The sequence below is a fragment of the Peromyscus californicus genome, unplaced genomic scaffold (assembly GCF_007827085.1).
Source record: "Peromyscus californicus insignis strain IS unplaced genomic scaffold, ASM782708v3 Scaffold_11__1_contigs__length_118956290, whole genome shotgun sequence".
NCBI lineage: Eukaryota > Metazoa > Chordata > Mammalia > Rodentia > Cricetidae > Peromyscus > Peromyscus californicus.
In genome coordinates this window covers 60,608,914-60,636,258 of record NW_026294402.1, presented here as the reverse complement: position 1 = coordinate 60,636,258, position 27,345 = coordinate 60,608,914, and the positions used below count along the sequence as shown (strand labels likewise).

The 27,345-nt window shown below is 42.7% G+C and overlaps 1 protein-coding gene across 2 annotated transcripts in view; it reads left to right on the top strand.

The window, feature by feature from the left end:
- The first annotated feature begins 3,477 nt into the window (after positions 1 to 3,477).
- Positions 3,478 to 27,345, top strand: part of Znf609 (zinc finger protein 609) — a 154,147-nt gene continuing 130,279 nt past the window's right edge. For both annotated transcript variants that reach the window (XM_052712640.1, XM_052712630.1), the window contains exon 1: positions 3,478 to 3,604. The gene's annotated coding sequence lies outside the window, so the exon portion shown is untranslated. The remainder of the gene's footprint in view (positions 3,605 to 27,345) is intronic.

Sequence of the window (27,345 nt, the reverse complement as noted above, 5' to 3'; positions counted from 1 at the left end):
TTCTGACTTGGTTTTCTGTTGCACCCTCTATCTATATTCCCTTTGAATGACTGAATCCAGTTGCTATTCATTTGTATAGTAAAGGAATTTGCTTTTTTTTTTTTCCAGACAGGACTCAGTTTCCTTTATATGAGTAGGGTGTGTTTGAAATTGGGGACTTTGTCAGATTTGATAAGGCCTTATCTTTAGTGTTGTATTTATAATAGATTAAGAATCTTGCCAAGTGTGGTGGTGCGCACCTTTATTTCCAGCACTTGGGAGGCTGAAGCAGGTGGATCTCTGTGAGTTCCAGGCCAGCCAGAGCTCCATACTGAGAACTTGTCCCACAGGAATAAAAAAGGAATTTGGGTTTGTTTTTTTTTTTTTTTTTTTTTTTTTTACTTTTGCTTTTTTAGCTAATACAGAGAAAGAACAAAGTGTTCTGTCTTTTCTTTTTAAACTGGAATTTTATTGGAGACCCATTTTTTTCCCCTAGCTGAAAATGTGAGAAACTTTGAAGATTACTTTTATAAATAATTATAGTTATGGGCTTCTGTGAGTTATGACACTTAATCTCTTTCCATTTTAATTACTGTCCTACAGCCCATTTGTGGTGGCCATTTAATTCAGTAAATTTGTTTAATGCCTTGGAGGGCCTAGCCAATATTAGATGGCATGGCGCTGTTCCCTTGGCCAGCTCATCCACTAACCTAGAGAAATCAGCTAACTTGAGTTTCTTAGGCGAGGGAGAGGGAACACAGTCCAGTGCTAAAGGTTTTTTTCCTTGAGACTCCAATAGCAAGCACACATCTGCTGTTCTCACCTTCTGTGAATGTGTTTGGGAGAAGGTGAGCCAAGGCGAAGGCTCCATCAGCAACAAGGGATCCAGCCGGTGGAGAGCTTTCTACTTTTCCCCTGCAGAGAAGAAAGAACATAGCCACAGTGCCATCCTCTGTCACAAAAGAGCTTGTATAAATGTCCATTTACGCGTGTGAAATGTAAACTGATCAGATGTTGAATTTCAGTTGTGAAGATGGGATAGCCCAGAAAGAAATCCCAGTCAAAAAATACCCTAGATTGGAGCCAGGAGAAAAAAAAGAGGGAGGAAGGTTTGGCTAAGCCCACAGAGAGAGGTGTCAGGAGAGAATGGTGCATCATGAGGAGAAAAGTACGTGAATGCGAAAGACTTAGGAAGGGTCTAGTCAGGCATGGTGATTGCATGCCTTTAATCCCAGTATTTGGGAGGCAGAAGCGGGTGGATCTCTAGGGTTGTGCTGCCTGATTGCCACTGGCCACGGGATGTTTAAATTTGAAGGAAAACTTCAGTTCTTCAGTCACTGTACCTTACTTACTTAAGTGCCCAAGTAAACTACAGGCGACTCTTGACTTCTGAACTGAACAGCAGGGGGCGGGGTTAGCAAAGTCATTCTGTAAGGGGTCAGATAGCAAATGGCTTAGCTTCTATAAACCATTCAGCTGTGCTATTGTACTGCAAATACATCCGTAGATGACGTGACTAAGTAAGCTTGGCTACCTACAACCAGTAAAACCATTTCATAATTTTTTGTTTGGAGACACTTTTTTTAAAGACAGTCTCTGTGTAGCCCAGTTCAACCCCAGGCTAGTCTTGAATTTTAGATCTTCAGCCTCAAGCTCCCAAGTGCTGGAGTTTGTACCACCACACCCAGATAAATATAATTTTTGTATTGTAAAATATCTTCTTTTGTTTATTACTTAACTATTTAAAAATATAAAAACTAATTTTTAGCTCACAGGATTTACCAAAACAGGTGGTGGCGAATCTGACTTGTTCTATGGGACATATTTTGCTAATACTTGCTCTGCAGACATAAGAAGTCAAAACTTAAGATTCCCTTACTGTCTAGTACATCAGATCTTTTCAAATTTTTTCAGTAACTCTTTCGGGTTTGAGAGCTTGCTCTGACTAAAAGCTAAGTAGAACTGCCCCCCCCCCCCAGTTTTAGTCTAGTTCTACAATATTTAACACTTAATCAAATTACAGAACAGCTTTTTCTCTCTGCTAAGTAAACCCTCATTCGTACTATCATAGAGTGTAGATTGGAAATTCTTCTGTCACCCTGATTCAGTTCTGTCCTTTTACTGCCCAAGAACAATGTGAATATTGACGGACCAAAAGGGAATTACTTTTTCCTAGAGTAGACAGGCTTAGCGTTTGTCTTTAAGCTGCCAGCCCTCCCAACCCTCCTCTCCTTTTTGTGAAGATAGAGATGGAGAGTAAAGGAACTTTATGACCCACTCCATCTCTAAGTCACATGCTATTTTGAATGGCACTATTGAAGGGTGCCTTAGAATAAGAGAATAAGGAGCAATAACTGCACAGCTGAATAAAGTCGTCAAGGGCACAGGAAGGACATGATGGAGTCTAAGTAGGGGTTCTTGAGAATTAAGACAGTTTGGTTTGCTATGCTATGAGGTGGAAATTCTAGGTTATGAAGACTATTTCGTAAGCAACTGGTGGGAGGGCTCAATTACTCAAGGACAGAGTCTACTGTGTAGGAGATGGTGGGCTGGGCAATCTAAGATGAATAACAGATTAAAAAAAGTCACAATAGATGGAGGGCAGAAAAGGACTCAAGATAAAAAGCTGTAAGATTTACTGATACTGGATGGTGAGATGGAAAGGGACACATAAAGATTTAAAAAATGGGTATTATGTAGAGGAAAACAAATGGTAGTAAAAAGAAAAGAAAAAAAAAAACCCTGACAACAATGGATAAAAAAATCTGCGGGCCATTGAGACGGCTCAGTGGCTAAAGGTGCGTGCTGCCAAGTCTAGCGACCTAAGTCTGATCCCTGAAACCAAACAGTGGAAGGAAATAATCGACTCCCGCAAATTGTCCGCTGACCTGCATACGTGCGCCACGACACGTTCCCCCCTCATACAATTTTAATTAAAATAGAGTTTGCCGAACTAAGTCGCAAAATGGATGAAACCATCAAGAGCTGTGTACTTGTCTTTATGGATATTCATGATCAGACCCCGTGGTCTTTCCACAGTTGAAGGACATCTGTATTTAAGGGCTAACGCTTCTCCAGAGACTTCTCAGTGGGAAGTCTGATCCAGCGAGAGTTCTCTCACGAGGAGAGAGCACTGGGTTCAAGCTGTTGGAGACTGGGCTTCTGAGTTTATCTTAGTTTCAACCCGCCCGCCGGGTTTTCCAGCATTCTCGCCTCAGGACTCGCAGCAACCGCGCATTTAGCGACCCAGGACTTGGCTCCTGCATCCAGGTTCCGGGTTTCCTCGCGTACTCGCCAGCTCCAGACTCCACAGCGCACGGAATCCGGATCCCAGGGCACGAGAGTCCAGTGTCCGGGTCTTCCGGGCTGCCCTGGTTGTCCCGGATCGCGGCGGCGGCGGCGGCGGAGGTGGCGGCGGCGGCGGCGGCGGCGGCGGCGGAGGGACCCGCGGCCCCGGACACAGCGGTCCCGGCCAGGCGGGGCGGAGCGGCGCGGGGAGGGGCGGAGAGCCGGGGAGGGGGAGGGGCCGCGGCCCGGATGGCGGCCCGGGACGCGTAGCAGTGGCGGCTCTGCGGCCCGGGGCCCCGGGCGGGCGGAGGTGGCGGCTCCCGGGACCGGCCGCGCGGTGAGTGCTAAGCTTTGTGTGGAGCCGGGGCTGGGAGGGAGGGAGGGAGGGAGGCGACGCTGAGGAAGGCCCGGCGCCGAGGGGCGCGGAGGGCGCCGGGGCAGCGGCGCCGGGCGGAGGAAGTGGGGGGTTGGGGGGGGCCGGGGCGGAGCGAGGAGGTGTGTGCGGGGGGAAGCGGGGTCGTTGCGTGGGTGGGGGAGGGGGCCCGAGGTGAAGTTCAAAGCGTGGCCGGGGCGGTTCGGGCTGACGGTGACGGTGCCCGGGGTAGCCTCCGGTCTGGCCAGGTGCTAGGGGCAGGCCAGAGAGTTTTCTGAGGCTCTGCGGAGGGGGCCCCGGGGCGACCGGGCTCGTCGGGGACTCAGGGGAGCGTGGGGAGCGGAGGGATGAAAGCAGGACGTGTGCGCGGCCCGGGAAAGAGAGCAAGGTGGCTGGGAGCGTGCAGTCCGTAGGTTGTGGGTGTGTGCCCCTTCCCAGTCTTAGGTCACATTTACTCCTGTTCTTTTCTTCAAGATGGAGGGATCTCTGGGCCTGGACTTTAAACTGCTATCCCTGTACCCCCCGGGAGGGTTTGAGACCCTGTCCTGTTTGGAAAACCCACGCTGCCCTCTTTTCCCTTTATGTGTAATTACGGCTGGATCATCTCTCTGCTTTGCTCAGATTCTCCTTCCTCCCTCTGGGGTTGAGGAGGAGGAGACACATCTGACCAATTAATGTGTGTTTGTGAAACAGGCAGCGGCAAACAGTCATTTCAGCTTCTAGGAATTAGGCTCACACAGGGTGGAGAGAGCAGAGCCCTTCAGGGGGAATATTTCTGAACAAATCACAGATGATTAAATTCTCTCAGAAACCGCTTCCCACCTAAATGAGAGTGGGAAAGATGGGGGAGAAAGCCTGTTTGCAGCCATGTGTCCAGAGCCCCAGGGGTTGAGGAGAGTCCCTAAGCCCCCACAGGCCTCTCTTTCCTGTATTAGGCTTTGCTCTGCAGCCTTGAGTTAATTTCACCCCTGCTGCTTTGTCTTGGGGGAGGGAGTGCTGGTTTAGGCTGTTGTGAGGAGATGACTGTTCTGCTGCCACACAATAGTCGTGTCATTTTATCGGGAGTGCTACCCCAGGGCTGAGAACTGTTGCAGCCGAGATAAACCGGTCCCTCTCACCCGCCTATTGTGTACACAGTGAAGGTCATAGGTTCAAGTCTTGTCTGAGAGCTTTGGATATGCTCCATCTCCCAGGCTCCTCAGTGCCATTTTCTTCCTTTTCCAGACTGGGGCTTGCCATTGGAGGAGGCCAGACAGAAAGGCTCTTCTTTTTTGAGTGAGGAACAATGCAGAGCTCACTGGCACACATTTTTCAAAAGAATAGAGGATGCCAGCCATGTTGTGCCTGCCTGCCTCTTTGGTTAGCCTGTAACTGAGTTGTGGAGGAATAGCATCTGGGATAGGCCACCCTCATGCTTTGTGGCAGACCTTTGAGGAAGAAGACTGCAAGGAGAGGGTTCTATACTCACATAAAACATCATATTTAAATGTTTCTGTATAGAAGTGGGGCACTCATGCAGTGATTTTTGTTTGTTCCCTTAGGAAAACCACTAAAGATCACTGTAAGAGTAAGATTGGAAGTCAAGGACAGTGCCCCCCAACCCCTATAGGGGCTCATTAGTTGGCCAGGCTGGCCTCTAACTCAAAATCCTTCTGCCTCAGCCTCCTTATTACAGTCATGCACCTATGCCCTGCATCCAAAGACCTTTTTAAATGGTGACTTCCTGGTCGATAATTACATAACAAAAAGACCACCCAGTTTGCCTAAGACAAACTTTGAAAACAAAACTTTCCCTTTATAATTCAATTCTTAATGAAAGAAAATGAATCAGGTATTGTGTTGTGGAGAGAAATTTACCACAGAGAGGAACTGTTAAAAATATCACTTGGATCTAGGGGCATTAGAGAACACTGGGAAGAAACTTCCCCAGAAGAATCATATTCTTAACTGTGTCATGAAACTCGCCAAGCAGTGTTCTGGTACAGTTGTGTATGTGTGTGTATATATATCCCACATATAGACATATATATATGGCAATTATAGTGCATATATATACATACATATCAATATTTGATACATATCAATATTAGAAAATAAGTTTTCATGCAAGACCTTAAAGAAAACTTTTAAAAGATTAGAAATAAGATTAATTGTAAAGGGGATTATATTCAGTATGCATTGTACGCAGTAGCTACCCAACCGTTTTCCATAGTTTATCTTGAATAGGGACTTTAGCCCTTGGTTTTGGTAAAGGTCTTTCAAAGACAGTAAGTGCTAACTTTGGTCCTTCCCTCCCTATCTCCCTCCCTCCCTCATCTCTTTAATAATGATGGCCTGCCACTTAGATGTTGGGACTTTGATAGGAAAGAACAGGTTGTTTTGACACTTTATTTATTTATTACCATTTTTCTGTCGGGAGCTGGGGAGGGGGTGTTAAAGACAGGGTTTTTCTGTGTAGCCCTGATTGTCCTGGAACTCTCTGTAGACCAGGTTAGCCTCGAACCCAAGAGATTTGCCTACCTCTGCCTCCAGAGTGCTGGAATTAAAGGTGTACACTACCACCTCCTGGTTCCTCTTAATTTTTGTTTTGTTTTTGGTTTTTTTGAGACAAGGTTTTTCTGTGTAGCCCTGGCTGGCCTCAGAGATCCACCTGTCTCTGCTTCTGGAGAGCTGGGATCAAAAGCGTGCACCACCACCTCCCAGGTCCACTTAATATTTTTGATGATAGAACTGTCTTTAAGCCTTACCTGTTGTCTTGGGCTATTTTCAACTGTATGTCCTTGGCTTCTTAGTATGTCCAGTTAAACTGAATTCGAGGGGTTTTCTTCTTGGGCTGTTGGCATTGCTTTCCTGGGTGGTGTTGGGTACAAGTGAAGGCAGAGAGAGCCTCACGTTAAATTTGCCTTGATTAGATTTAGTAGTTTCAGAATTGGACTCCTGCAACCAGGAATCTTACATGAATCTTTTGAGTGTGACCATCTCTTTAGACAGCATTTTGAATGACTATCTTTCAGAGGTCACTTTGAATTCTTCCCCTGCAGCCTCTTGGTAGGAAATATATCCTTGTGAGAGGTCTAGATAGCTGGACACATTAGTGCTTGTGTGTGGTTATGGAAGTATAATTTTGGCTCCCAGTAGTAATATGTTGCAGTTAGCATATAGCAACTAAATGCCTGGAACAGGATACTTTGTTGAGGGGGTTACTGATTGCTCTGTTAGGTGGAAGTGCCACTCCTTAATGACTTGACTCTTAGACTTGTGCCTGAGCTCGGGCATGGCGGGCGCCTTCTCACAGGAATATCTGTTCTCCAGTAGTTGGCCCCTCAGCTCCCCTTCTCCACTTCTTTGCCAGATATCTTAGTACGTCGACTGCTCCAAAGGCAGCTAAGCAATTCTTATTTTCATTGTGGAAAACCAGCATGGATGGGACTAATGCCAGGCACATGAAGCCACACTGAAATAAGGTAGCCTTTGGTTATGTAGCAAGTTTTCTTTTCAATAGCTTAATTCTCTAGACTTCTTTATTTTATTATTATTTTTATATAGACATGCTTTATAGTGGACTACTTTATTTTTTAAAAAACATTTTCCTTTTTAAAAATAAAAGAACAACAATGAAAAAATAAATGGAATACAAAAACCACAGTGTGTTAAATAATATCTTCATATTACCTCTCTGATAAAAGTTGGTTGTGACAGGCAAAATGAAGACAGGTGATGCTGATTGGCAGGTTCTGGGTCCACTAAGTGTCAGTGAAGGACTCTTTTCACTAGAGAACAGGTAATTCACCAAAGCACCTGCCTAGCAAGGCATGTGGCATTGGCAGCAGCTGTGCAGCTGAAGAGGGATTATTGAGCAGGTGGCTGAAGAATCACATGCCACAGTGACAAGAAAATACTCAGTCCTGTGTGGTTTAGGCTCCGCTCACATGTGTGAAATTGCACTTTGTTTCCCGTTTCTTAATGCCTATTGTTGATTTGTGAGTGAGATGGTAATGGAATAGAGAAAAGAAATTCTTTCTGGCCTACACGGCCCCATTGTACTTCTGGAAGTTCTGGCTTTATGCCCCATGAAAGGGAAGGAAATAGTGGTAATTCAGTGCTTCTAGGACTTGTTTATTAGAAGGAAATGGGAAACAGAAAATTCTTTGCTTTCTTGGTGATGAAAAGCTTCAGCCCACTGGGAGGATCCCCAGCTGGTGTTATGCAAAGGATGCAGTCGACTTTGCTGTGCTCTGAAGCTCCTTACCAAAGACATTTGCATGCTTTTATTTTACGAATGCCACTTCCTCCATGAAGTTTGCATTTCTTCAGTTTGCCTTCTTTAATTTTTAGGGATCCCCCAACCCCCAGTACCTTTATAATAACTTTTTTCCTGATCTTCCTAACATCACTTGTTAAAACCAGATTATCACCAGAGGACCAAACGATGTTAAGGAACTATTTCTGTTAAATATTTACTTTAAAAATAAAATAAAAGCAACTATTGCATTTCCTATGACTTGGAATAATACTTATATTTTGAGGATTTCTGAAAATTTCCTTTAGATTGTTATTACCATTTTCCATTAATATGATTTTCCTTTTCCATGTTCATTGAAGCTGTTTGCTCTCTCATCTCATTTTGAGACGGTGTCTTGCTATGTAACATGGGGTGGCCATGAACTCATGATCCTCATGTTTCCTCAAGAGTTTCTTCAGCCTCCCAGAGACTGGGTTTACAGGCATACACCACCACCCTTGGTGCCAGACTAAAATGAACAAGTAACTTGACGTGTATTTTGTAATAATTTTCTGTGTTAGGTCACAGGCGACATGGGCCTTCTCCTGTCATGCACACATACCCAGGAGTGGGTTTACCCGGTAGAATTCACAGTATTGGTCAATAGTTAATTGAAAGGAAATAAACTATTAAGTGTTTTAAAGTCCAGATGTCTTTCTCCGAGAGAGAGAGAGAGAGAGAGAGAGAGAGAGAGAGAGAGAGAGAGAGAGAGAGCGAGCGAGCGCGAGCGCCAGAGGATAACCTTCTCTCCTTCCATCCTGTGGGATTGGGGATTGAATTCAAGTTGTGGACTTGGAGAAGCGAGCACTGCCATGGGGTTTGTGTGAATTGTTCATCAAGCACCATGTCCTCTCCTGTCATTCTTGGTACTTGATTCCTTGTGCTATTCTTCCTCGCTCATCACTCACCCTGTCCTTTTCTGAGGACTTCTCCAGCAGTGTGGAGACACTAATTCCTGTCCTAGTATAGCCGCAACCCAGCCCTCCACCTCCCCCTCTCACCTCTTGTCTTCCTCCCCAGCTCCCTTGCTCTAGCAGCAGTAGTTGAATTGCAGTCTTGTGAGCAGCCAGATCAATGAGTGAGACACATCTAGATCCAGAAGGGCTGAGTTTTCATGATTCTCTTGCTGTTTGCTCTTGGATCAGAGTCCCAGAAATAAATGGCAAATACTCATTAGGTCGTATCTAGTCTAGGACTCAGGGCAAACCCTGGGTTTTTCTCCAGTTGCTGTGTGATATTTTTTTCTACTTTTTTCTCGCAGGTGAGAGCTGCCTGATGCTAGGCAAGTTCTGAAGCTGCCTTATTATGCTCTGTGATATTAGTGTCTGGCCAACTTTTCTTGGATTTTATTCTTGTTTGATTTCAAAATAGTCTTTCAGCTTCAGTTGTTCTTGACTGTTGGCCTTATTTATGATTTCCTTTTGTAGTTATCCATGTCGGAAAGGTCACTCACTTTTCAGCCTTTTAGTACATCAATGTCAAATATTTACTTATTACTTATATATTTGCAATACTGAGGCTTGAACTAAGGTCCTCTCATATGCTAGATAATTGACCTATTGCTGAGCTATATCCACAGCAGCTTTCTAGTAGTATCATTCTCAGCATGGCCACCTCTTAAGGAGGGGGCACATTTGATGGGCACATAGAACATACATTCTGACATGGAGTAATTAATAAAGTAACTGAAAATATGTGCCAGGTTTGTATCCTTTAATCCCTATTCAGTATAAACAAATGCCTCTTTTTGTTAGATTTAGGGGCTACTTCTGTTCTAACAATTTTGTTTTGTCCATTTTTATTATTTGTGTTTGGGTGTTTTGCCTGCATGTATGTATGTGTACCACATCCATGCCTAGTGCCCAGAGAATCCAGAAGAGGGTGTCAGTTTCCATGGTACTTCAGTTACAGACAGTTGTTAGCCTCCATGTGGGTGCTGGGAATGGAACCTTTGTTCTGGAAGAGCAACCCATGTTCTTAGTCAGTGAGCCATCTCTCTAGCCCCTGTCTTTTTCTTTTCTTTTTTTTCTTTTTTTTTCCCTTTAAGATGGAGCCTCACAGTGTATCTCAGGCTAGCCTCAAGATCACTGTGTACTCCCTGCCTCAGTCTCTTAGGTGTTGAAATTACAGACTTGATCCACCAAGCCCAGTTTTCTCTTCCTTATAGAGATGAATTTTGTTAGTTTATTTGGCTGTGCTGGGAATCCAACCCAGGATAGTATGTATAGTGCAGGTGTTGTACTACTTAGCTACAACTCTAGCCCAGGACAAATTTTATTCTTATTTACTTTTGTTAGGTTTATTTTATGTGTATGAGTATTTGTATATATGTAATGTGTACCATGTGTGTATCCATTACCCTCAAAAGGTCAGAAGAGGGCATTGGAACTAGTTATGGGTTATTGTGAACCACCATGTGGGTCATGGAACTGAACCCTGCTCCTCAGCAAGAGCAGCAAGTGCTTTAAACAACAAACCTTCTCTCCAGCCCCTGTTTATATTTTTTAAAGTCCTTTTTATTGACTTAAAAATTACATTTATTTATTTATTATTTAATTTTAGCAGTTTATTGAGAGGGGTGTGTGGTGTGTACCACAGTGCACAAGTGAACTTGGAAGAGTCAGTTCTGTCCTTCCCCAGTGTGGCTCAAGGTGACTGAACTCAGGTTTTGTTAGCCTTTTGGCAAGTACCTTTACCTGCCGAGCCATCCTACCAGGCCCATGTTTTGTTTTTGTTTAGCTTAGTTACAGTTAAGATATTGTCTGAGCTGATTTTATACACATACACACACACGCACACGCACACACGCACGTGTGCTATATTTATTTTACTAGTGTCAGTTTTCAAAGCATAGAGGGGGAAAAAACCCACAATTGGGAGTCATAATATCTGAGTTCTAATTATTGCTTTGCCTCTTGGTTGTGTGACCTTGTGGAAGTCATTTTTTTTTTTTTCTTGTTTTGTTTTGTTTTTCAAGACAGGGTTTCTCTGTGTAGTCCTGGCTGTCTTAGAACTCACTCTGTAGACCAGGCTGTCCTAGAACTCACAGAGATCTGCCTGTCTATGCCTCCCGAGTGCTGGGATTAAAGTTGTGCGCCACAACGGCCCAGGAAGTCACTTTTTGTTTTCATTTTTCTTATCTGTAAAGTGAACACATTGGACGAGATTGTTATGGTTCCTTTTGGCTGTAAGATTTCTAGCAACAGAAACAGTGATGGAAAAACTGGTCAGAAATGGTTTATGTGAGTAGTTTTTTATGGCTGTGTCAAAAGTAGTTATTGTTCAGGAGTGCTAATGGGTATATGTTTAGTTCTAGCTCTTCACTCCTGTTTGCTATGTCTAAAAGGCTATACTTTTTTTTTTTGTTTTTGGTTTTGTTTGTTTGGGGTTTTTTTTTGTTTTTTGTTTTTTCTAAGACAGGGTTTCTCTGTGTAGTTTTGGTGCCTGTCCTGGATCTCCCTCTGTAGACCAGGCTGGCCTCTAATTTAAGGAGATCTACCTGGCTCTGCCCCGCCTAGTGCTGGGATTAAAAGTGTAAGCCACCACCGCCCGGCCAGGTTATACTTTTTATTAAGCTGTGTTAAAAAATGTTCATGTATTTATTTTAAATGATTTATTTATTTTTATGTTATGTGCATTGGTGTTTTGTCTGCATGTATGTTTGTGTGAGGGTGTCAGAACCCCTGGAACTGGACTTACAGACAGTTGTGAGCTGCTTTATGGGAATTGAACCTGGGTCTTTTGGAAGAGCAGTAAATGCTCTTAACGGCTGAGCCATCTCTCCAACTCCATTAAGCCATTTTTTGGAAGGGTAGTATACTTTCATTATGCAGGCTCACCATTTTGCCACTTACATCTTTTTTTCTTTTCTTTTCTTTTTGAGACAGGGTTTCTGCCATGTAGCTCTGGCTGTCCTGGAACTCAATATATAGACCAAGCTGACTGTGAACTCAGATCTATCTGCCTGCCTTCCAAGTGTTGGGATTAAAGGCATGTGCCACCACACCAGGTTCACTTACATCTTTTTTAAGACATGGGAGTAAGAGACACAGGGTGCAGAAAAAGGACAGTATTTACTTTGAGGAAGGGAAATCCTTTCTGGAAGGGCTTTGCCTGGTATCAGCAAGAAGTGACTTCAGGATGCTACCTGATATTTTGCATATGAAATCTTAGTGCTTAATGGACCTGAATGTGGAGGCTAGTTGGGCGTTTTTCTGTCGAGATAGTTAGTGAAAACCTACTTTGAGGTAATTTCTTGTGACTGAATATGAATTACTCACGATATCTTGTTTAGAAAATGAGATGATGTGGGTTTTTTTGTTTTGTGTAGTTGCTTGAGGCTCAAGCCCAGGGTCTTGTGCTTGCTTCCCACTGAGTTATATCTTGAGCCCTCAAGTAATGAAAGGGAATAAAATTGCATAACCAAGTTATTTCCCCAAATTAGGATTTTAGCAGCATTTTCTAGATAATCCTTAGATTTGGAACTTACAACAGCAGCTGTTTTTGTTGTTTTATTTTGCTGTTTGTTAAATATTATGAAGGTGATGGTCTTTTAATCTTTTGTTATTATGGGGAAAGCACACGGTGGTTATGATATCTTTGTGTGTTGGAAGTAGCACTCACTGTTTTAAATTTGTCCTTAACCTGATTGGTCTGGAAGAGGAATACTTGGTGGACAGCACTGTTGTTTGTTGTAGATTCAGTCGAGTCATGACAGTGCGTTGCTTTATCTGCAGCCATCTGTAGCATGTGACTGATTTTCAGGCAAGCTAATGGTTATTTGGGAAGTGTTTCATTTAAATGTGTGATTTAAAATATTTTATATTTTTATTTGTTTATTTTGTTGTTTTGAGACAAGGATTCACTTTGTAGCTCTGGCTAGCCTAAAACTTGATATTTAGACCAGGCTGGTCTCAAACTTTTGATAATCTGCCTTCTGAGTGCTGAGCTTACAGTAATGTCCCAGCATAGAATTTTATAATTAGTTTTATAGATAGGTTTTTATTTTCTTTTTATAGTTTAAAAAATATTTATTTTAGTTGCGAATATGTGTATGAGTGTGGGTCTGTGTGTAAGTGTGTGGAGAACAGAGACATTGGATCATCTGGATCTGGAGTTACAGGTGGTTGTGAACTGTCTGACGTAAGTCCTGGGATTCAAACTCCTCTGCAAGAGCAGAGTGTGCTTCTAACCACTAAGCTGTCTCTCCAGCCCCTCTCCCCTTTAAAGATTTTTAATTACTTTTATTTATGTATTCATTTTGTGGGTGCTTATGTCATGGCGGGCATATGGAGGTCAGAGGACAACCTATAGGAATGGGTTCTCTCCTTCTACCATATTGGTATGGGGGAGGGGGACTCAGTTTGTCAGGCTTGGCAGCAAGTGCCTTTGTCTGCTGAGCCATCTCTCTAGTACCTATAGATAGATAGTTGTGTTGTTTTAAATGTCATGTGGAGCAGAGGGAATTGGATTAGCAAATGGCCAGGTAGTAGGTACCACACAACCTAATCAGACCACAGCATGGACTCCAGATCCCTACAGTTAGGGTACATTGGGTGCTGGTACCACATTGCATGCTGTTGCCTGTCTTTTCTTAGGCTGTAGGTTAATATTTGTAGAGGAAGGCAGTGGTATTTGCTTTATTCTGTCAAAAATACAGCTTACAGATTTTTGATATGTTGTCAGCACTATTCCTAACAACATTTCTAGGTGGCATTTTGTATCTGATTGGGGAAATTCTGTCACATGAACTGAATTGGACATTAATGAGTAAACCATGTAAACCTCAGTTACAAATCCTGAAGTTTGGTGTGATACTTTGGTCAAATACTTAACCTTGTTCTAGAACAAGGTTTGTTTCTAGAGCAGAGTCTTTTTTTTTTTTTTTGGTTTTTCGAGACAGGGTTTCTCTGTGTAGCTTTGCGCCTGTCCTGGAACTCACTTGGTAGCCCAGGCTGGCCTCAAACTCACAGAGATCCGCCTGGCTCTGCCTCCCGAGTGCTGGGATTAAAGGCGTGAGCCACCACCGCCCGGCTTACTTCACTTTTTATTTTAATGTGTACTGGCTGCCCATGCACATAGAGATGGTCGGGGGATTAAATCCCCTGGGACTGGAGTTAACAGGGTATAGGGAATCAGACCCAGATCCTCTAGAAGAATATCTAGTGCTCTTTACTACTGAGCTCTCTCTCCAGCCCCCTTTACCTCACTTTTTTTCTTATCTGACCTAGCTCAGGTTTTCATCTTCTATACATTTGTGCAGTAATCCTATGGCAATATTCTTTCTATGTTCTGTGCTACATGGTGCTGCTATATATTTTTATTTCTTGAGTACTTCGTGTGCTAGGCCAGACATGGTCCCTTCCCTGACCTATTGAGACCTATAGTCTAGTGGAGGAGATAGGCAACTAATGAATATATAATTATGAATCGAAATGCTCTAAAAGAAAATCATTTTGTTCTAGAATAAGTAACACAGAAAACCACCATGGATTTGGGGGAGGCTGTTTTATTTCTTTAAATTTTAAGTATTTTTATTTTATATGTATGAATGTTTTGCTTGCATGTATGTCTGAGCACTACCTGCATGCCTGATGCCCACAGGTGAGAAGAGGCATCAGATCCCCTGCAACTGGAGTTGCAGATGGTTGTGAGTCGCCATGTGGGTGCTGGGAATCAAACTGACTCTTAACCACTGAGCCCTTGCTTCAGCCTTCTAGCCTCTTCTTTTCTTTTTTTTTTTTCTTTTTTCTTTTTATTCTTTTGAGACAGTGCCACTATGTATCCTTGGCTGGCCTGGAACTCTTTGATCAAACTCAAAGGGATTTGCTTGCCTCTACTTCGTGAGTGCTGGGATTAAAGGTCTGCACCACTATGTCTAGCCTAGCATATTATAATTTGGCATATTTTTTTTCCTTAAAAAAACTAACCCACTAGCATAGACCAAAGTATAAAACTATTTGCCAGGCCGTGGTGGCTCACACCTTTAATCCTAGCACTCGGGAGGCAGAGTCAGGTGGATCTCTTGAGTTCAAGGCCAGCCTGGGCTACCAAGTGAGTTCTAGGACAGCCAGAGCTATACAGAGAAACTCTGTCTCAAAAAACCAAAATAAATAGTTTTAAATTATTGTGCGTGGGGGCTGGAGAGATGGCTCAGCAGTTAAGAGCACTGGCTGATCTTCCAGAGGACCTAGGTTCAATTCCCAGCACCCACATGGCAGCTTACAAACTGCCTGTAACTCTACTTCCAGGGGATCTAGCACCCTTACACAGACATACATGTAGACAAAACATCAATGTACATAAAATAAAAATAAATAAATCATTAAGAAAAAATCCAAAACAAAAAAAATAAAAGGTCTCTCTTGTTGAAATAGAACCTTTAAAAAAATTATTGTGCGTGTATGTGTAATAATTTTAAATTATCATGTGTGGGGGTGTTGATTTATGTGTGGGTAGGTACCAGTGTGTACATGTGGAGGTCAGAGGACAGCTTTGTGGAGTCAGTTCTCTTCTACCTTTACATAGGTTCTGAGGATTGAGCCCAGTTTGCCAGGCTGTGGGGCAAGTGTCCTCTACCCACTAAGCCATCTTGCTGGCTTCTAGGCTTATTTCAGAGTTTGTCTCGATCAAACATGGCCTTCCTCAGCTTTAATTCATGTTTCAGTCTACCCATATCTTTTTATAGCCGTCCCAATGACTTACCCTGTATTTTTTCAGTCTGTTTCTTTTTTCTTTTCTGTTGGAATACCCTTCTTCTCTGCTTCCAAGGCATTCACATCCACAGTCTACCCCTTCCTTCAAACTAGTACAATTCTTAGTCTCTTTCCTGAAGCCTTTTATTTACCCACATTACTTCTCAGTCTATCTCCAGAACTGATTTCATTTTTCTCTATGTCTCTTTAGGATTTTTTGAGGGGGTGGTGGCTCAGATCTCTATTAGAGTACTTTATCATATGCTGCCTTAAATGATAATTATTTGTGGATTTTTTTTCTTCCTGCCTCATTCCAACCTCTGTAAGACAGCAATGTCTCCTCTGTTCTTTTGTCCCCATAATTCTTAGTCCAGTGCTTTGAATATAACTATGCATAATTAATGTTTTCTGAATTGAATTAGACTTAGACTTTGAAAAAAAGAAACTTCATGTGTTTTTTTTTCAAACTCCTTTTGTACTAAAACAAATTCCATTCAACGCATTTTATGCCAAATTTAATAAACTAGGAACAAGACAGACTGTGAATGGCTTAAGAAACCCTTCTGATTCAAGGGCAGGCTTTGTTACCTTACGGCCTATAGCATTGCCCACTCCATGTATCCTAACTTGGAGGAGTGTGTGCAAGGTGGGCCACTCACAGGAACCAGTCTGGTTCTGCTAGAGAATAGTATTGGGTACTCTGGATCTTGTTGACCTTTTTAGGGTTTTGTTTGTTTCATTCCATTGGATTCCTGCTATATGTGAAATACTGTTCTAGCTTCCTAAGATCTGTCAGTGAATAAAGTAGACCAAGACAAAAACCAGCCACCGGTGGACTTTACCTTTGTGAGTGAAGAGGTTTTGCTCTGTAGTGCAGGCTGGCTTTGAAGCATTCCTCCTGCCTCACCTTCTGCAGTGCTGGAATTACAGGCTTGAGGCACCAGGCCCAGCAGATTGTATCTTTTAAAAGGAGATAAGAATAAGCATAGTAAGTAATTACATAGTATTAAAAGGTTGAGAAATGATGTAAGGGAAATGGAACAGGGTAAAGGAGGCTGGAAATGTAGAAGGGTTAGATGGGTCAAGTAGGAGGTTAGCAGCTTTTAATAAGATTGGTTGATGCTGGTGTGTTCCTGGATGGTTATAGACTCCTCAGATTGATAGCTGCCTTTCTGCCCAGCAGAGAGAAAGAGGCAGTATCTGCAGTTGTTCCAGAGTCCAGCTGACTGAGGGGAAGTAGCTACTTGTTAAATCTTTTCTGCTGGCTGGCATTCCTGGAAGTTAATCACAGTGACAGTTGCACTCAGTTGTGTCTGGAAGACACCAGGAGTAAGAGCGGTTCCCTGAAAATGGGATTTGCTCAGCTGCTGAGTAGGCCTTGGGTGTCTGGAGTTGTGGGTAAGTAAGGCCTCTGAATTTTCTTCTTTCTTAAGGGGAAAAGGCCAAAAATATGACCTTCCTAGTGAGGCTTCAGCAAATTTGAGTTAGTTTTTTAATCTTTTTTTGTTTTGTTTTGTTTTTGTTTTTTGGAGACAGGGTTTCTCTGTGTGGTTTTGGTGCCTGTCCTGGATCTCGCTCTATAGACCAGGCTGGCCTCGAACTCACTGAGATCCAGGCTGGCTCTGCCTCCCGAGTGCTGGGATTAAAGGCATGTGCCACCACCACCTGGCTAGTTTTTTAATCTTTCAAAGAACATGCATATAGCCCATTCCTATAATCAAAGCATTTGGGAGGTGGAGGCAGGAGGACCATGAATTGGAGGTCATTTTTGACTAGCTTTTGGCTACCTCATGAGTTCTAGGCCAGCCTGAATTACACAGTGAGACCCTGCATCAAAAACTAGTGCAATGGCTCACGGGCTGACCTGAGTTCAGTCCCCAGTACCCACATAATGGAAGGAGAGAACCAACTCCTGCAAGTTGTCCACAGATCTGTGTCACATCTACTCAAACCTCCTAATCCTCCTAATCCTTTCAAAAAGTTCCACTCTCTGGTGACTAAGCATTCAAATATATGAGCAGATGGGGACCATTTTTATTCAAACCACCACAGTAGCTGAGGTACAAGGCAGTATTAGGGCCTGTTTGGCCTATTTTTAATTATGTATACCACCAGATTGTACAGTTGTAGTGTACTAGAAGACTTATTAGTCATTTTGCCAAAATAGGTTATTTATGACATGTAACATTAGAATATGTTTTTGGGCCCAGGAGGTCAAATACAGGTCATTATGTGTGCCAGGCAAGCATCTTACCCATGAGTTGTAGCTCCCAGCCCCTAAAAATTCTTTAACTCAGATCCATGCTAAGAAAAATGTGTTACTTTTAGGCAACTTGTAGGCTCTGATGTTGAGTTTCTAGGTAGATTTCACCCCCTTTTTTTGAGGTTATGCTATATCTAATACTAAAAAAGCTACACATCCTCAGAATGCGTAAGTGGTAGTTCCAGGTCATCCAGAGCTACATAGAAATATAATGGATATAGAAAGATTTAAAAGTTATAATATTTAGCTGGGTGTGATGTCACATGCCTTTAATCCCAGCACTTGGGAGGTAGAGGCAGGTGGATCTCTGTAGGTTTGAGGGTTTGAGGCTAGCCTGATCTATACAGTAAGTTCCTGGACAGCCTGTGCTATCTCAAACTTGTTTCAACCCCGCACACCAAAACAACAACCAACTAACATATTTACAGTATTTGAAGTTCATGTTAAAGCAAAGGTCCATACAAAATAGATAGTTGCCTGGCATATGCCTTTAATCCCAGCACTCAGGAGGCAGAGGCAGTTAGATCCCTGAGTTCAAGACCAGCCTGGTGTAGAGCATGTACCAGAACAGCCAGGACTATACAGAGAAACCCTGTTTCAAAAAGCCAAACAGAGGTGCTGGAGAGATGGCTCAGCGGTTAAGAGCACTGGATGCTCTTCCTGAGGTCCTGAGTTCGATTCCCAGCAACCACATGGTGGCTCACAACCATCTGTAATGAGATCTGGTGCCCTCTTCTGGCCTGCAGACAGAACACTGTATACATAATAAATAAATCTAAAAAAAAAAAAATTAAAAAAAAAAACAAACCAAACAGAAAAAACAAAAACAAAAACCCAGAGAGTTATTTGGTGGTCTTAGAGGCTGTGGGGAGGGAAAAGGAGTCTTGAAAAATCACAGAAAAAAACAGTTGGGTGCAATCTAGATATTAAGCAAAAGCAAAAACAAATTTGACATTTCTTTTTGTATAATTGAAGGTAAAGATTTATTTATTTAATTTAATTTAATTTTTTTTTTTTTGAGACAGTTTCTCTGTATAGTCCTGGCTGTCCTGGAACTTGCTTTGTAGATCAAGCTGTCCTGATCAACACATGGGTTATATAAAGCAAGACCCTATCTCAAAAAAAAAACAAAACAAAACAAAAAACAACAACAACATAAAAGAGCAGATGACTTGGCTTGAGGAAGCAAAGGCACTTGCTTTGCCATATCTGACAACCTGAGTTCAAGCTCTAAAAAACACATGGTGGAAGAAGAGAACTGGTTCCCATAAACTGTCATCTAACCTCAACATGCACATGCCTACACAAGTAGAGCTGCTGGAATAAGTAGTAATAGATGTTATCTGTGCTTTTCCTTGATTATTCCAAGAATGCATACATACATTCATATGCATGGTCATGCCACAGTACATCCATGACAGTCAGAGAACAGTTTGTGGGAGTTGGTTCTCTTCTTCTATCATGTGTGTCCTAGGGCTCAAACTCAGGTTGTTAGGCTTGTCAACAAGCGTCTATACCTCTTGAACCATCTTGCCAGTCTGTTTTTTAGATTTTATTTTTCCCATTATACCATGAGAACAATGGTACAGTGGCTGCTGCTTTTTAAGATGTTACCTCCAAACATCATCTTGACGACCATAAATTCTATATAGAAGCTTTTAAGTAATGGCACTGATCTTGTTTAACATTTGAATAAATACTTTTATATTTTCAATTGTATTTGTGGGGGGGGGGGGGCTCTAGTTCTGTGACATACATGTGGTCAGAGGACAACTTTGTGAAGTTAGTTTTTTCTTTCTACTTGTATGTATGTTCCAGGGATTGGCTCAGGATTTTTATCTACTGAGCCATCTTGCCAGCCTAATAAATATTTTCTCATTTTTTTTTCTTTAAACAGGGTTTCTTTGGAGCCTGTCCTGGAACTCGCTCTGTAGATCAGGATGGCCTTGAGCTCACAGAGATCCATCTGCCTCTGCCTTCCGAGTGCTGGAATTAAAGGCGTGCACCACCACTGCCTGGCAGTAAATGTTTTTCATAAGTGAAATATTAAGGGTCTGAAAGCCGGGCTGTGGTTGCGTATGCTTTTAATCCCAGCACTTGGTAGGCAGAGGCATGCGGATCTGAGTTCAAGGCCAGCCTGATCAGCATAGTGAGTTCCAGGACAGCCAGAGCTACACAGAGAAATCCTGTCTTGGGGAGGGGGAAAAAAAAGGAAAGAAAGAAATATTAAGGGTCTGGAGATCTGGTTCAGTTGGTAAAATGCTTGTCATGTAAACATAAAGACCATACTTCAGATACTCAACACCTATGTAAAAACTGGCCAGTAGCACACATCTGTAACCTCAGTACTGTAGTGGGTGTGTGTGGAGTTAGGTAGATCCCTGTTCCAGTGTGAAGTAGAGAATAATAGAGGAAGACATTTGCATCTTTAAGCACATTTGTACACACACATACACATAAAAGTTCAATATTATGATTTTTCTGTGACATAAAGCTTTGTGGGGGTGGGGTGGGGTTGATATATATGCAGGTGTGTGCACAAGCATTCTATCTTATTCCTTTAATGAAGGGTCTCTCTCTGAACTTGGACTCTAGCAAGAGTTTTTCACCTAGACTGGCAGCCAGTGAGACCAAGCAATTCTATTCTGTCTCTGTCACTCAGTACTTGAGTTACAGGAGTATTGGGACCATGCTTACATAACAAGCATTTCTAACTGCTAAGCCATCTCTCTCTCTCTCTCTCTCTCTCTCTCTCTCTCTCTCTCTTTTTTTATTTAATGAGACAGGGTCTTGTGTAGTTCATGCTAATGGAAAATCACTGTGTAGCCAGAGGTGACCTTGAACTCTCTTTTAAGCTCAAGGACTATTTTATTGGCATTTAAAAGAAAAATAGTATAGATTAGGTAAAAATCCTGGCAGTCACTATGAGGAGAGATAGAGAAAAGGTCTTACCTTTTAAGCTCAACATGGAATAGAAATAGAGATAGCTTATTAAGGAAGGAAAACATGTTCCCAAGAATGGAAGTGGGCTATAGTGAGCTGAGGAACAAGCCGGGAAACATGACCTTGAGTTTTTAATCCTCCTGCTTCCACTTTCCTAATGGTAGAGTTATAGAAATTCACCACCAAATGGACAAGAACTTTAAGCCCTTTGAGATTTTATTTCAGAAATATATATGAGTGAGATGAAACATTGGTGAACCTCAGTGTGCAAGAATTGAATAAAAAAATAAGCAGGAAGTCTCAAGTACTTTCTTAGGATGAGTAATTTCCAGCTGACAATGGTAACTCCCAAATGAAACTGGAAAGTCTGGTGAGGATTCCTAGAAAAAATTGGGTCAATGTGCTGGCAGAGAAATAATGCTGGGCATCATTAGGAACAGAATCAACTAAATAAAAAAAGTTTCCCTCTACATAAAATTAAGACTTTTTAAAAATATGTGGTACTGTCTTGTTCTGGTTGCAAATACTTCGAAGAAATATTGACCAAAGAATGTGAAGATTTTAATAACATTTGGCGGGGGGAAGGGGGCGCATTAAAGATTTTATACTTCGCAGAATTAGTGACCAAAGAATGTGAAGATTTTAATAACATCGTGGGGGGGAGCAGTTTAAAGATTTTATACTTCTCAGGATTAGTGGCCAAAGAATGTGAAGACTTAATAACAATGTGCTGGGGGTGGGGGGGTTGTTAAAGACTTTTATTTTATTTGTATGTGTATAGGTGTTTGCCTGCACACACACACACACACACACACACGTACATCTTGTGTACTCGGTGCTCATGGAAGTCAGAAGAGGGCATTGGATCCCCTGGAACAAGAGTTAAAGATGTGTGTGAGCTGCCATGTGGGTACTGGGAATTGAACTGGGTCCTCTGTAAGAGCAGCAAGTGTTTTGACTACTGAGCAGTTTTTAAATTTTTTTCTCCTTCATCTTGCTGACTGTGTGAAACTAGGACATCAACCCCAGAACTTGCTTTTATTTATTCATTCATTCAGAGACAGGGTTTCACATTACTCAGACTGGCCTCAAACTTAGTATATGGCCAACAGTGACTCTGAACTGGTTCTCCTACCTCTACTTCCTTAGTGCTGGAATATCCACACTTGGTTTATATGGTGCTGGGGATTCAACCCAGGATGGTGTGTGCTAGACAATAACTCTTCCAACTGAACTACACCCGCAGTCCTTCTTATTGCCAGTTTTTAAAATGTTGCCATGCTGGGAGCTGAACCCAGGTGCTTTCACACAGCACTCGGTCTATACTGCATGGCATTCATAGCATCTCAGCTTTTAAAGGTTTTAAAGCCCTGTCAGCCCATAGAATGAACCTATAGGTTTGATCACCAGTTCTTAGTGTCCTTCCTATATTTGATACAGAATTCCCTTTCAAGTCAGAAGTAAATTTATTGTACTTAAATAGCTATTCTTATGAATGCTAAATAACTAAAATGTGTTAACTCTAGAGTTGGAAAGTTTTAAAAATAGGTTTTTGAAACTTGTGTGAGAGGAAGAGAGAATGTGGGAATGAGGGTGCATGTGTGCCACAACCCATGTGTGGAGAGGCTAGAGAAGAATTCTCATCTTCTACCTTTTTGAGGTATGCTCTCTTGTTTCTACTGTTAGGCTATTTACTTTAGCCTAGCTGGCCCATGAGTGTCCAGCCGATTCTCCTGTCTCTACTGTCCCGCTGTGTAGGAGTGCTGAGACTACAGGTACATACTGTTCCATCCAGGTTATTGTGTTATGGTTTTTTTTGTATTTTTTTAAATTTTAATGAATTGAAATAGATAACAGCACTTTCTCCCTTCCCTTTCCTGCCTCCAGCCCCTCCCAGTTAACCTCCCTCCAACTCCTTTCATATTTCCCCTACATTCTCTTTGATAGCCTTTTTTATTATTATTGTTACATATGTATGTTTATGTACCACACACATACACACACACACACACACACACACACACACACACACACACACACACACACACACACACAAACCCGCTGAATCTGTTTCTGTTGTTGTATATATGGTTCCAAGGCTGACCACTCTGCATTGAACAGCCAGTGAGGAGGCTCACCTCCACCAAAGGCTAACTCTTTTCCTCCCAGCTGTCATTAGTTGTCTGAGTTCTTTGTCTAGGGGTGAGCCCCTGCAAAAATCTCCTTTTTTCACATTAACATGTCTCTTTTTTTTTTTTTCTTTCTTTTTTCGAGACAAAGTTTCTCTGTAACAGCTCTGGCTGTCCTAGAACTTGCTCTATAGACCAGGCTGGCCTCAAACTCACAGAGAACTGCCCGCCTCTGCCTCCTCAGTGCTGGGACTAAAAGTGTGTGCCACCACCGCCCAGCTAACACGTCTATTGATACTGCCATTGTTCCAGTCTTGTTTATGTAGCCATTTCTAGGAGAGACTGTTTCACAGTTGGTATCCTGGTATTCTGGCTCATACAATCTTTGTATCCCCTCTTGTGCAAAGTTCTCTGAGCTGTGGTGTAAATGTGTTCATTGGGTCTGGGCTCCCCACGATCTGTTGTGTCCAGTTGTTTCCTGTGATGATCTCCATTTGCTGAAAAGAGGCTTCTTTGATGAGGGGTGGTGGCTACACTTAAGGAAAGGTGGCTCCTGCACAAAAAGCTTGATTTTTATTTTTATGTTTATTTTATTTTATGTGCATTGTTTTGTTTGCATGGATGTCTGTGTACCACATGCCTGCCTGGTACCTGTGGAGGTCAGAAGATAGCATCAGAGCCTCTGGAAGTGGCGATAAAGGTCCTTTACAAGAGCATCTAGTGGTCTTAGAGCTCTCTCTTGAAGCCCTACTATAATGTCTTTTTTATTACTTAGGAACAGCTCTGTTGAACTAAAAGTTAGGACACTGACGCAGAGCTTATGCCATAACCAATAGACCTGGAGGAGAACAAAGCAAGCCAGATGACTTTGCTACCAAGGGAGACCAGAAAAGGATCTCTGGTATCAGGAAACATTGACTAAGATTTGTAAATGAGCAAAGTCAAGTGCAGAGTCTCCTGCAGAGTTAAGGTGTGAGCTCCCAGATCTCCAGGAATTATTGGCTCCCACCAAAATGAGCATGCCAGTATTAAGAAATCTGAGGTCAAAACACAGGACATTTCTTGTGAGAGCTCACACTGCTTCAGAAAGGGTCCTTTCTTGCTGTATCTTCATGTGATGGATGGAGCAGAAGAGACTACCCCCATTTTTCCCCTCTCTTTTAAACATGGGTTCTGGGGATCAAACTCAGGTTATGTCTAGCAATTTTACCCACTGAACCATCTTGCCCACTTCCAGGTCAGGGTTTTTAAAGACAGGGTCTCACTTAATCCTGCCTCCATTTCCCAAGTGCTGGATTTGTTACTAGTTTTGACTGCTTAAAGTAGAAAACTAGAAAACGTAGATTTTCTTTAGTTGTTGTTTATACAAACTAATGTGTTTCTTTATGGCATTTTTATGCACATTCTTTTTTCTGGTTTTTGAGATGTGTAGTATAGTGTTGGCTAGCCTGGAACAGTATGTGGATTGGACTGGCCTTGAACTCAAGAGATCCACCTCTACCTCCGCATTGGAATTAAAGGCATAAACTTCCACTCTTGATTCTTACTCCATTTTGATTGATGCCCACCCCATCTCCCTGCCACCTTTCCACCTTTTAGACTTCTCCCCCAGCATTCTTCTTTTTATATGTATGTATGTATGTGCTACACTTGCTGCCACTTTTCTTAAAACCTTTCTTCCTTTCTCGTGTTTCTCTTTCTAGTTTTACGGCCTCTACCCACACTCTTGTGTAAATACACTTATATAAAAAATCATAGGGCCATGCGTGGTGTGACACACACCTTTAATTCAAACATTTCGGAGGTGAGGCTGGTGGATGCTTCAGTTTGAGGCCAGCTTACACTACATAGTGAGTTAAATAACTAAGGGAATGTATGTACTAAAACAGTTAGGTTCTGTAGATGAGAGAGCACACGTGGTATTGGTCTTTCTGAACCTTACAGACTGTATAGTACAATACTGTAATATTGACATTGTTCAGGTTTACTTGCATCTGTTTATGTGTACTTATGTATATGTTTACTTGGTTCTATGCATTTCTTTAAACTTTTATTATTGGTGGGGAAGTTGTTTCTCTTCTTCTACTGTGTGGTCCCAGGGATTGAACTTTAGGTTGTCAGGCCTAGCAACAAGTGCCTTCACCTGCTGAGCCATCTTGATGGCCCATTATTTTCTTTGTTAAGACAATGGCATCTCATGTAGTCCAGGTTGGCTTCAGAGTCACTCTGTAGCCAAGGGTGGCCTTTACCTCCCAAATAGTAGGATTACAAGTGGCTATCACCATGCCTGACTAGTTTTATGCCATTTTATCATGTGGAAGGTCGTAGTGTACCCAATACCATAGCATAATGGTCCCTCATAGTATCCTTTTATAGCCATATCTACCTTCCTTTTGCTGTCCCCACTTCACATCTTCCACAAAAACTGTGTGTGTGTGTGTGTGTGTGTGTGTGTGTGTGTGTGTGTGTGTGTGTGTGTGTGCTGTGTTTTTGTTGGTGTTGTTTAGCACTGGAGATGGAACCTTGTGAGATGGTTTTTCTCCTATTTATCTTACTCTTCCAAGCATGGAGTGGACAGACTTTCTAAAGGGAAACCAGGGGAGCTTTATCTACCATGCAGGAATAAAAATGCAAAAGGGGAAGTAGGATGCCAGGATGCCAATCTCGTGAGCTCACAAGGGTTGCAGCTCTGTGCCCTGGCAGGCTTCAGGCGCTAGCCAAGAGTGTCAGCACATGTTCCAGCACAAAAACTCTCTTGGTTCTCAGAACGCTGGCCAAGAGCAGCCCCTTGCAGAGCCAGTCAACAGAAAACAGGCCACTGACAAGAATAGCAGGCCTTTTGTTTTGTTTTGTTTTGTTTTGAGACAGGGTCTCCCTATGTAAACTCAGGCTATCTTGAAACTCTCTGTGTAGATCAGACTCCAGCTGACCTTTAACTCAGAAATCTGCCTGCCTCCACTTCCAAGTGCTGGGTTTAAAAGTGTGTGCCACCACATACAGCTAGCAGCACGTCTTGAAGGCTGAGCAGAAACAGATTCCTTCTAACCATTCTCAGCCTGTGGGTCGACCCTTGGGTGGGGGGAGTGGTCAAATGATCCTTTCACTAAGGTCGAGTATCAGATAATACTGAATATCAGATATTTACATTATGATTCATGACAGTAGCAAAGTTACAGTTAAGAAGTAGCAATGAAAATAATTACATGGTTGGGGGTTACCACAACATGAAGAACTGTATTAAATGTCGCAGCACTAGGAAGGCTGAGGAACACTGCTCTAGGGGGAGCAGGTGCAGTGTCTCTTGGAGCTAGAGCAGTGGGAACTCAAGCAGATTCCCTTGCTGGAGGCAAGTCTTCAACAGATATGTTTCTGACCAGCCTTGAGCACTCATCTTTCTCTGAAGAGCTGGAGTCATTTGAGAGATGGACTCTGAAGCCTTCTTTTCTTCTGCCTCTAGTGATAGAGCAATTCAAAGAGTGTCTAGAGCCTGCACATTGTTATATAGAGCCAGATGGGCCTTGATTGGCTGAATGTATGTGTATGTAAATGAGGTATAAAATGGGACAAATCAGGAAAGAACTGTCGGACCCTAGAGAGGGAAAGAGAAAACCTGTAAAACCTGAGGGTGTTCTAATTTAGGATGACTGCTCTAGTCCCTGTCTCCAGCCTTCAATAGCAAAGCACATGTGGGGAAAGTGGAGAGCAAAAGGCCAGAAAACACCATGGTTTTCCCATTGGCTCCAGTTGACCCAAGGCAAAACCAGCTTGTTGTGCCTGAGGTTTGAGCTTGTTTTCAGCTGCTAGAGCCTTCATTCCCAGCTGCTTGCAACAGTTGCACTCTCTACCCACAGCAGTCCAGTTGTTGTTTCAGGCTATTAAGTGTAGCCTGCTGCATTGGTGATGGGGGTGGGGAATCCTGCACGGGTTCCACTCCAGCCAGGATGTTTTGTGCAGCTGCAGGGAGTGGGCACCTGGCTGTCAAAAGGTTTGCAGCTCTGTTTGCCTGTGTTGGAAGCTGGGGTGTTTGCTGCTGGGAAGATCCAGTTGACTTTGCACCCAGGGTTTTTGAGCCCCAACTACTGCTTCAGACTTGCTGAGGGTCCCCACCTACCCTGTCACTAGGATATTGTATATGCGAGGTACTCTTATCACTGAGTTATTTTTAAAATCTTTATTTATTCATTTAATTCTTATGGCATTTAGCCTGCAAGTATGTCTGTGTGAGAGAGTTGGATCCATTGAAACTAGAGTTATGGACAGTTGTTAGCTGCTATGTGGGTGATGGGAACTGAACCTGGGTCCTTTGGAAGAGCAACCAAATGCTCTTAACTATTGAACCATCTCTCCAGTCCACCCACTAAGTAGCCCTGGTTGGTTGGAAACTGCTATGTAGT